This window comes from Phacochoerus africanus, chromosome 2 (genome assembly GCF_016906955.1).
Source record: "Phacochoerus africanus isolate WHEZ1 chromosome 2, ROS_Pafr_v1, whole genome shotgun sequence".
NCBI classification, from domain to species: domain Eukaryota; kingdom Metazoa; phylum Chordata; class Mammalia; order Artiodactyla; family Suidae; genus Phacochoerus; species Phacochoerus africanus.
Window position 1 is genome coordinate 266,798,018 of NC_062545.1, and position 12,340 is coordinate 266,810,357.

A 12,340-nucleotide genomic window follows, 5' to 3' on the forward strand; every position below is an offset into this window, starting at 1 on the left:
CTATTTGTCCATGTAAAGAATGAAATAATGCCATTTGTGGCAACATGGATGGACCTAGAGATTATCATACTAAGTGAAGTAAATCAGATAGAGAAAACATATATAATGTGATATTGCTTATACATGGTATCTAAAAAAAGATAAAATGAGCTTATACACAAAACAGATAGGCCCACAGACATAGAAAAACAAACTTATCAGGGAAAAGATGAAAGTGGGGAGGTACAATTAAGAGTTTTGGCTTCATATACACACTGCAACACATAAAATAGAAAAATAACAAGGACCAATTGTATAGTATATGGAACTATTCTGAATATATTGTAATAACTATAGGGGAAAACAAACTGAAATACATACATATTATATATATATACTATATTATATATAAAATTTAATCACTTTGCTCTACAACTGAAACCAACACAACATTATAAATCAGGTATAATTGAAATTAATTAATTAAAAAATTAAAAACCAATCCCCAATAGATGATCATAATAAAACTTAAAGTATATACTTACTTCAAAAAATCTGTAAAAAAGCCAAATGTAATAATAATACAAAACATTGAAAAAAACAAATGTAAACATACACACACACAGACAAAGCAGTTTCGTGCTTTAAAAACCACATGTTGAATGTGTATTGTGGATGTCATATTTAGGGTAATGGAAGATTAAATGGGCAAGATGTATTATCAAAGGGAAAGAGATTGACCCAATAACAATGACCATTTAAAGGACAGTTAGAAAAGTGCTAGAGACATGCGTGGTCAACACAAAACTTTTTAAGGAATTTCTAACAAGGTCATTGAGTAAATAAGAACATGGTTACATGATCCTTACTTCACTAAAAGGTTAATGTTTCTGAAAAGAATCCCTAGAGCCAATGCCATGTTTCTGCTTCTCAGGCTGTAGATGAAAGGGTTCAGCATGTGTGTACATTGTGGAAGCAATGATATCTTTGTCATTGGACTGAGATGATGAGGAGGAAAATTACACTGTCATCACTGTCCCATAGAACAGAGACACCACAGAGAGGTGGGAGCCACAGGTGGACAAAGCTTTGCCTTTAGTAGAGGGGACCCTCAAGATGGAGACCCCCAATGCAGCCACAAGATACCAGGACACCACTCAAAGGAAAAATGACGACTTTGGGCCCTAGACTAAATATGACCAGCTCATTGAGGGATGTGTCTGAGAAAGAGAGTTTGATCAGAGCAGATAGGTCACAGAAGAAGTGGGGGATGATGTCATCAGCACAGAAGGATAGTTGAGCCAGGTGGATGTGTGGGTCAGCACACTGGCACAGGAGAGGAGCCAGGATCCAGTCAACAGACACAGACACATCTCCCTCATGATGATGGTGTAGCATAAAGGGTGACAAATGGCCGCATACCTGTTATAGGCCATCCCTGGAAGAAGAAGTTTATCAGTGCAAGCAAAAAAACATGAAAAAATAAGTCTGTGTTACACACCCTGCATAGGGAATGGATTGATCCTGAGTCTGCATCTTCATCAACATCTTAGGGACAGTGACAGAGGAAAAGGAAATGTCAGGGAAGGCCAGGTGCCTGAGGAAGAAGTACATGGGGGTGTGGAGGCGAGGGTCCAGTCTGATGAGCAGGATGGTGAGCATGTTCCCCAGCAATGTGGTCAGGTACATGCCCAGAAAATGGGCAAAAAAATCACACACCTTGATGCTCTGGCTGGATGGGGAGCCCCTGGAGGAGGAACTTGAACATGCTGCTCTGGTTCTCCCTCCTCATACTCCTCTCCTGTCTGCTGGCATGTATAGAGTGAGAGAAGCATATTCTCCACATCACGATTTATAGCAGCCAGATAAAAAGGAAGCTTTTTAACTGTTGAATATGCCAAGGTCTATCTGCATTGCTATGACCCTAAAAATATCCTTTAAATTGTATGGTATCAACATGGGAAATGAGAGAACTTACTATCAGATAAGTGTGGCTACAGAAAGGAAATTGGCTCTGTGGCAATATTTCATCATCTAGGCAAGAGTCAGCCTCTTAGTCATCATTTGCAGCTATGTATAATTGGTAAAGAAAAAAAATGAACTAGAAGAGGGATATAAAATTAAATCTGCATTATTACATTTTTTTCCTGTGCATTTAGAAACAAACATAAGTTTTACCTTCAAATTGTTAAATATTGAAGTTTTGAAATCCAAAATCCATTAGTAAGTTGTATTCAGAGGAAGTTTCAATGACATATAGTCAAATCAAATTGGATCAAAAGTAAAAAGTCAAAGCATACATTATATACAAAGGTTGAAGAAAAAAGATGCATACCTGTTGCTTGGACTAAAAGGGTCCTGGAGCTCAGTCTTGAAATATAACTGCTTAAAAAACTAAAAATATTACTGCCAGTTATACATATTTTTACTAGTGCTCATGTTTATCATTCTCCTACCTCTCCTGAATCCATGACCTATCTATCCAATATCATAGGATAGAATGTGTTAGAAGATAATATGAGAAAAAAATTGTAAATATATATTTATGACTGGGTCAAATCACTGTCCAGCAGAAATTGACACAACAATGTAAATAAACTATACACTAACAAAAATAAAATTGTATATTTACTTACATATATAAATACATACACACAAAAAATTTTCATGACGACACCAACATGCACAATCTAAAATGAAAAGAGATAATATTAAGAAAATTCAAAGTGTGAGGCCAAGAATGTCTCCTCTATCCATCTTAAATAACTTGGAATAAGAATTGGCTTAAGGAAGAGCTCACAGAAGTGCTGAGGATCTGTGTCCACACACACGTGTGCATGCACACACACATATACACACATGCTTCTAGTAAAAGATATGCTGTACTGCTCCAAAATTTATGCTCAAGTGATCTAGCTGCCAGTAGAATGGACTGGTTTCTCACCTTTTCTGTAGGACACCCTGAGACCAGATGTATTCACAACTTCCGAGTTCCTGAATCTCTCATTAGCATCAGAGAGAAAAGCCATGATCCTGGAGCTTAATCCTCATTTAGTTCCCCACCTTCAGAAATGGAGATGTGAAGACTATGCTCTACCCACCAGGGAGAGGACACGAGGGCACAGGGAACTTGGTAAGAGACATGTATTAAACCTGTGTTAATGGCTCAGTTTTCTCCTCCTGCCTCCAGGACACATCCCCTAGTGAACTGGTCCCTAAACTTGGATGTTCTGTAGAATTGCCTGGGAAGCTTGTTAAAGATGCAGACCCCAGCTCCACACCCAGTGATGCACATTCATGAGACCTGGGGCCAGGTGATTCTCAGGCAGATGGTTCTCAGGGCAGAATGTGAGGCAAAACTGTCTTTAGGAAGAACATCAGGGAGATGCCCTATATGTGGGCGCCCAGAAGGATATGTGGGGACACCTCCTACCTGGCCCATCCTACCAGATTCATGTTTCCCCTGACAGGTCATAGCCTGGGATGTGAAGAGGGATTTTTTCTCCCCAGGGGATATTCCTATTTGATTTGCTGATTTTAAAATCAATTCTGCTTCATGATGGAAATCCAAATAAAATAGACAATGAAAACAAAGGAAAAAATCAAAATACTCCACCTTTCCATTGTTCATTTTGTTATCTTTCTACAATGAGTTTTATATGGAAAATTTTAGATTTAAATAAATCCATTTTATTTTACATCTTATTTTCTAGCTTTATTTTTCTATGATAATTTATTTTAATAATATTTGCATTTCTGCTTCTATGCATGTGCATACATTGAGCACATAAAATAGCCCTACATCAATTTACATAAAATTTTTAATTTCTAGCTGAACATTTGGGGAATGAACACTTTCATTGTGAAATTTTATTAAAGACTATACCATGCCTTGAAATCTCTTTTGTCAGTTATCTAATGAAGGGTACTTGAACATCCCCCAATGTACTCATTTTCATTTTCATTTTTATTAGACTAATGGATTTACACTGTTGTGTCAATTTCTGCTATAAAGCATAGTGATCTCTCTCTCTCTCTCACTCTCTCTCTCTATATATATATATATTATTTTTCTCAAGCTATATTTGTCATGTGTTTAAAATTATGTTTAATGGAATTCATTGTATTAGTTCCTAATTGCCTTTGGATTGCTCTGATTTTATTATTAATGTTTTTTAATGGACTATAGCTGACTTACAATATTGTTTTAGTTTTAGGTGTGCAGCAAAGAGAATCAGTCATATACACACACAGACACACACACATATACACACACATAGACATACATATATCAGTTTTTCCCCCTATAAATTATTAAAAACTATGGAGAACATTTTGCTGTGTATACAGTGGGTTCTCATGAATCATCTATTTTATACAGTAGTGTGTATATGTTATCCTCACCCTTCAGATTCTTCCCTCCCCACAATGGTTCCACCTATGGTAACCATAAGATTCATTTTGAATTCTGAGTTTCTTTCTGTTTTATAAATAAGTTCTTTTGTATCATTTTTATTAGAATACATGTGTAGGTGATATCACATGATATCTTTCCTTCTCTGTCTCCGTGATTTTACTCAGGATGATAATCTCTAGGATCCACCCGTGTTTCTGCATAAGGCATTATTTCAATTTTTTATAGCTGAATAATAGAGAAGATGTGGTCCATGGTGCTTGCTCCTTTGAAAAAAGAACCTAACTTTGAAAAGATCCAGGAAAATACATAATGAATGGAAATCTAGGGTGAACCCCATGGAAAGAGCAACAAAGCCAGATTATCTTCATTCACCTGTGGGATCACCTAAATCAGAGCTTATGGAATGAGCTAAATGCATGATTAAGGAAAGTTGTTATCATAAATTCTGCGCAAGTATCAAATACCAAACTCCTTCAAAATATTTTGATTCCCATCTTCACACTCCAAACAGACTAGAGTTGGGAATATCAGCACAGCCTTAAATATCACACCAAATGCTAGTTATATACTATTTAATCTTATATTTATGTATAAAATTTGTAAACTTCTTGCATTTAGCATAGGGCAGACACACACACACACACAAATACAAAATCAAAATTTGAGAAGACTGCAGAAAAAATCTTGAGTCTAAAAAATAAGATACATACCCAAGAAGAAAATAATAGAGATAAAATTAGTAATACAAGAGTTCCTGTCATGGCTTAGCAGGAATGAACCTACCTCATATCCATGAAGGTGTGGGTTTGATTCTTGGCATCGTACAAGTGGATTAAGGATCCCACATTGTCCAAAGCTCTAGTGTAGATTACAGATGTGTCTGGGCTCCTGCATTGTTGTGGTTGTGGTATGGACCTGCAGTTGCAGCTCTGATTTGACCCCCAGCCTGGGAACCCATGTGCCTCAGGTGCAGCCCTAAAAGGCAGGAAAAAAAATACAAACAAAATTAATCTAAACAAAGGCAGGAAAAGAGGGAAAGAAATAAAATTAAAACAATCTAAATCTATTTGAAATACATGAGTTTAACATGGTACTATGAAACAAGGTGAATGATAAAAGCCAAAAATCAATGGTATGTTTATTTCCTCACAGTGAGCATTGTGAATTGAGAATTCTCATATAATATTATAGCTGTAGAAAAACCAAAACATACACATGGATAAATTTATCAAAACACATGCAAAACAAGTTGATAACAACCATGAAACATTCCTGGGTGAAATGAAAGAGGACATAAATAAAAGACATATATTTCACACATAGATTGGATAATTCAATGACATTAGATAGGTAGCTCTCCCCACAATTGACCTATAGACTCAAGGTAATCAAAGTTAAAATAGCAGCAGCCTATTTTTGAAGTTAAGTCTTAATTTTATATAGAAGTGAAAAGGAAACAAAATAGACATAATAACATAAAAATTCAAAATAAACCAGCAGACTTATTTTACCAAATTTCAAAACTGTTTCTTAATCCATAGAAAGGGAAAAAAACAATAATATGAGGATCAGAATATAGATCAAGGAATAATTTGTATAGGGTGAATGATTTTGAAACAGATCTATATCTATATCTATATCTATATCTATATGCTCAAATACTATTTTACAAATGCACCAAGGCAATTAAATGTGGAAAGGATATTGTTTCAATCAATGGGGTCAGCATGATTCAATATCAATATGCCTTAAGTGAACATAGAGTCTTGTGTTGTACCACATGCAAAACATATAACTAGAAATGGGTCAAATTGTCTAGAACTATAATGAGAAAACTATTTTAAAGAGAATATTGGATACAATCTTGGAAAACTTGGGGTATCAAAATTTACTGAATAGGACAAAAATTCATGAAATTTTTAAAGAAAATATAATAATTTGGACTTCATAAAAATAAGATGCACTTAGGTTTCAAAAGAAACTCTTAATAGAATAAAACAACTAGCTTCAGACTGACAGAAAATATTTATAAAACATATTTTTGATAAGTTGTGAATCCAGTACACTTAGAGGAGACAAGAAAGCCAATTCTTTTTTAAAACTAGGGGTAAAATATTTGAAAATATATTTCAGAAAAGAAGATAGAAGATCAGTCTGTAGAAAGATACCTAACATCCTTAGTCATTAGATAAATGGAAATGAAAACTACAGAAAGATACCACAGTAAACCCAATAGAATGGCTGAAATCAGTTGACTGGCAATACCAGAGGCAGTGAGGATGTTATTAGAAATTGGAACTCTCATTTGTGGTTGGCAGTAGCATACCATATAGAACCTTGCTGGGAAATTGTTGGTCAGTTTCTAATAAAGTTCAACATACACTTGACCCAGAAATTCCATTCCTGGGTAATTAGGCAAAAGAAATAAAAACCTTCTTCCCACAAAGATTTGGATGCCAAGCTATAAACATGAACGTATATATGGGACAAAAGTTATATTAACACACAGGAAGGGAAAGCTAATATTCATTATTCTTGGTCAAGGCCATGTTAAGCCAAATTTAGAATTGCATTTGTTTCAAATCAAACATATTTATGGTGTTTTGGAATGTTTTCAACTAGCACAGAAGAAGAAAGTGATACTGAGAGGAGTGAAAGGAATTGCCTGAGGCCACACACTCTGGCAGGTACAGGCTGCAATTGTGATCTGTTTTCCAAAATACTCTTCTCTTAAGCTACGTGGTGCTGAGCCACAGAAGCAGTTTTGATCATATTCATCTTTAACTAAGTATAGCCTGAAGAAGGAAAACTATGCCATTTTTCAATAGATGTAGAAGAAAAGAGATTATTACTTAGGCTCATAGCATAAAACTTGTATCATGAAGCTGAGTAGAAATTATTTTCACAGAGATTCAGAATGAAGATGTTAAATAAGACAGACACCAAATTCAATGGGGGCAACAGATGTCTCCAGATCATGTGTGCTTTTTTTGTTTTTCTCAATCTGAGTATGTACTGAGCAGGCATTTTGTTCAAACTCATGCATGCAGTCAGAACACCCCAGAGATGACTAGTCTGTGAGTGACCTGCTGAGTGTAGAGAACAGCAGTGTCTTAGAGTGATCATTGTTTCTAAAATCCAGAAGACGCCTTGAGTCCCTAAGTGGAGGAGCTGAACTCATAGCTGTGGATGGTTTCCTGGAGAAATAAAGGCTGCTCTGCAGTTTCTTCTCCTGAGTCACCATCATCACCACAAGCAACCCAAAACAGGGAAAGAACACTGAATATCAAGTGAGAAGAGGAAAAGAAATAATTTACAAAGTCCCAGCTCTGGCACCTTTCTATGCCACAGGATCCTGCTCAGCCTGGAGCTTCCACCAATCCATAGGGACACACATTTCCTCCTCCCAACCCCTAGCAACCACCATCCTATCTTCTGCTCAATGAATTGGTTATTTCAGTTTCCACATAAAAGTGAGATCATGCAGTATTTGTCTTGTTTTGACTTATTTCGCTAGCATAATGGACAAAGTTACAGTCAGTTCTTCTGAGGTATAATGTACATACAGCACAGTGACTATAGTGAACCAGACTGTATTGTACACTTTATATTTAATCCAATAGTACGGTGGGTCTTAAGTTCTCTCACCCCACACACAAATAAATTAAAATGGTAACTAAGTGGAGATGAAGAATATATTAATTCACTGGATTATGGAGGTTATTTCATAATCTACGCATTTCAAAATAACAATCTGAATACTTTAAATAAATACTACATTTATAGAACAATTTTACCTCAATAAAGTTGTTTTATAACAAACTAATAAATTCCCATGGTATAAGAAGACAGACATAAGTACTCCCGTGTATGTAATTTCTTAATGTTGTAGACAAGAGCAGTAATCAATAAGGTCAACTCAAAATTCACAATTTATACTAATGAGTTGTTAGAAAAAGAAAGAATGAATGTACCAAATTGCAATTCAAATCACAAAATATTTACTGAGTATTCATTCCAGGCTGGGCTCAAGATTAGACATGTAGGATATGGGATAATGTGACTACATGTGTCTGTTATAAAGATGAGCAAATGTCATTGAGACAAGACTGCTGCCTTGTAGAAGAGTTTCTTCAGGGCTCCCTTCATGTCCCATTTCTCAGGATGTAAATGAAAGGGTTCAGCAATGGGGTGACCGTTGTGTATATCACAGAGGCAATTATGTCCTTGTCACTGGAGGTGCTGGTGAAAGGAACAAAATAAAGCCCAATAATTGTTCCATAATAGAGAGAAACCACAGAGAAGTGGGAGCCACATGTGGACAAGGCTTTTCAGATGCCCTTGGTGGAAGAAATCTTCAGGATGGTAGCCCAGATGTGTGGCCCTATGAGACCAAGATGCATATTAGTGGGAGGATGAAGACTGCCAGTCCTACTGTGAATATGACCAGCTCGATGAAGGACATGTCTGAGAAGAAGAGCTTGAGCAGGGCACTAAGGTCACAGAAGAAGTGGGAGATGGCGTTGTCAGCAGAAGAGGACAGCTTGGCCAGGAGGAGGGCATGGCAAAGGGCACTAGCCCTGGAGAGAAATCCAATATGCTGTTACTGTGGGGCACACAGTCCCTCCCTCATGATGGTGTAGTGGAGAGAGTGACAGATGGCCATGTACATGTCATAGGCCATTGAGATGAGAAGGAAATCATCCAGAACAGGAAAAAATATGAATAAATGCATCTGTGCTATGCACCTGGCATAGAGGATGTATTTATACTCAGTGTGCATGTCCATCAGCATTTTTGGGACAGTGGCAGATGAAAAGGAGATGCCCATAAGGGCCAAGTGGCTGAGGAAGAAGTAGTTTGGGGTGTGGAGGCAAGTGTCCAGCCTGATGAGCAGGATGACGAGCAGGCTCTCCAGCACTGTTGTCAGGTACATGCCCAGGAACAGGGCAAAGATGTTCCTGCTGCTTTGGCTGGATGTGGAGCCCCAGGAGGAGGAATTCAGACATGCTGCTCTGGTTCTCCCTCCTCATGCTGTTCTTGCCTTTGCTGGGAATTGGGAAAAGTGGGAAATGTTGATGAACATGCCATAACATTAGAGTCATGTCCTTTGTACTATGAAAAATCTTAAGTTTGGCTACCTTTCCCTTTATTTCTGTTAATTGCTGGTGAATGAATCAGTCTTCTCAATTCTGGCTTTAGTAATACATCAAATCCTCACATTAACCAAGTCTTCTCCATATGAAACCAATGGAGCAAGTGCTTTCTCCCATATGGAGAAATAATTATAGAGCAAGTGCTTTCTCCCACATGGAGTACTTAGGAGTCAACGAGAACTGAGAAGTTCAAGTTTATATCTTTACATCAAGTCAGGTTCACACATCTGTCATTTGTTAAGATGAAACTGTGAAAAAGGCACCAGGGAAGTTGTATCAATCATTCATTTCCTCTTAAAAAAAATGAAACTCCTTATATTGCGGAGAATTACTAAAGCTATGTCATGAGCTTTTAGTGTAGTTCACTGCATCCTATCTGTTTTGAGTCACTTAAAATGCCCTATTATCAAAAATGTCCAATCCAGGCTTCCAAACCAATATCAAGTTTGGAAGTTCCAGTCACTGTTCCAAGTGTTCTACTCACACTTTCAAATTAAATGTTCCCTGTTTCTCTAATAAATATTCTTACACACATTTTAACCAGAAGAAAACAAAAGCATACATTATTTAAATGTGCAAAGATACACACAATTAAGGGCAACACATGGAATCACAACACAGTTCTGTCTCACCAAGATTCATGCTCTTAACCACTCAGCATGGAAATTACACTCAGTAGTTAAAATATCCAGAGAAGCTCTATCATGTCAGCTGCCTCCCTCCAAAATATTACTAACTCTCTCTAAAATAATTTATGACTCCTATTTATATATCATACAAAGGATATTCAAATGCTTTAACCACTCAAAACAATAATTATATTTTCAGACTGCTTGGTACACCAGGCAAATCTTATGTCTTCATTTGATAAATGTGGAAAGTGTAGCTAAGAGATAAATTACTTACCTCAGGTGACTTGGCATTTTGATGGTCGATTCTGGGTTAATATATAGTGGGAGGGGGCCAAGCCCTCATAGATCAAAGGGAAGGTGAGGTGCAGCGCTGCCAGCACCTGTGGGTGCATGCATAGTTCTGTAGCAATGTAGCATAAACTGTATCCATGAGTGCAGGCACATCTATAGTTGTCTGCCCAAAATTTGTGGTCTACCTGACAAGGGGGACAAAGAAACTTAGATGTTGTGGGAAAACAAGTGGGGTATATAAGGTGGGTCCCCACTGCATTTGGGGCTCAGTCTCTGGACACTAATCCTCTGAGCCAGTGCCTGCATGAATAAACGCTGCTTCCTGGTTAAAAAAAAAAATCCTTGCTGTCTAGTTTCTCTGTTGTGTAAGCCCTGCTAACATATTATTGGGGTTCACCCAGGATTCAGATACAGTGATTTCACCTCCCTTGTCACTAGGGTATAACCTCTGAGATGCCAGGAGAGGTGACCTCCCATGGTGCCAGAGGACTGATTGACCCAGAGGGTCTAGCACTCCCAACATATCAGGGTGAGGACCCTGGGACCATGACAGAACTGGTGAGGTCCATAAACCCGCCTAGGGAGCACAGCCCCTCAGACTGGTAAGAACTTGGGTTCACTTTAGAGGCCTGTCCATAACAGGCCAAAGGGGAGCCTGATCACTTCCAGAATTGCCCTAGTAGTCTCACAGGAGTTGTCCTAGAGGAGGCAAGAGAGGAAACCACACCTCTAAGGTGCTGGGTGGGAGGTTGGAGATGTCTTGTGAATGAGAGTAAATGTGAGTGACTGAGATGGACATTGGGAGAGTTCTGACTCAACAAGAAGGCCAAAGCAAGTGTTGAGTTCCAATCCATGGGTCTATGGTGACCTCATATAGCTTAAGATAACTCTCTTTAGAGAGGTCCTGATTCAGGGTTTATACAATCACACCAATACCAAGAGGTGCCTGAAATATCTCTGTGAGGGGAGCAGCTGGAGACAGATGAAGAGTTTGTTTACTTCTTCCCTTTTCTCCTCCCTCCCCCCTTCATGTTGTGGGTGGAGTGGAAACCAAAGTAAACAAACCCCCTTGGAGTGCATGGTAAAGAATCTTTAGAAGGGATATTCAGGAAATTATGGTAAAAACTGTCTCCTGGAAAATTCCAGACATTCTGTGAAATAGATTGGCCTGCTTTTGGGCATTGGTCACTAGATAGAGAACTGGTTAGTAGGGTGTTTAGGATTGTTGCAGGTGACCCAGGGGAACAAGACCAACTCCCTTATCTTGACTGCTGTCAAGACACAGTCTTTTCCCCATCACCTAGTCTGAGAGCCTGTCTGGAAGAGAATTGAAATGTCATGTTAGCTCAAATAATGGCTTCTTTAAAGTGCTGAATGGAACTCAAGAAGCCTCATTTATCTGGGGGAACTGAGGAAATCCCCCCACCTTATGCACCATTTTACCCTCCACTGCATCCTGTGCTCCCAGCTCCCAACAGCCCAGGCCATACAGGAGCAATGTCTCCCCCAAGTGGCTCAACCCCCAGCAACCCCTCCCTTGACTAACCCTTGACACCACCAGTAGATGCCTCTCCTGAGCTGCCAGTGTTAACCCCTTATACACTAGTGGGAAAGCAACCAAAAAGTCAGGCCAACTGGGACAGTAAATGCACAGGTTGATGCCCAGAGCCAGCTCCCTGAGAAAAGAAGAAAATCCCCAAATGGGACCCTAATAAAGCCTGGAGATTTCAAATACTGGAGCACCACAAAGGGGCTCTTGTAAACAACATGAATAAAAAGGTTAAATACCTAGGTTCATATACCCCAGGAATAATATCAAATTGGCCCTGAGAAAAAGCAGGCTGTCTGCTCAACCCTGGGTCCCT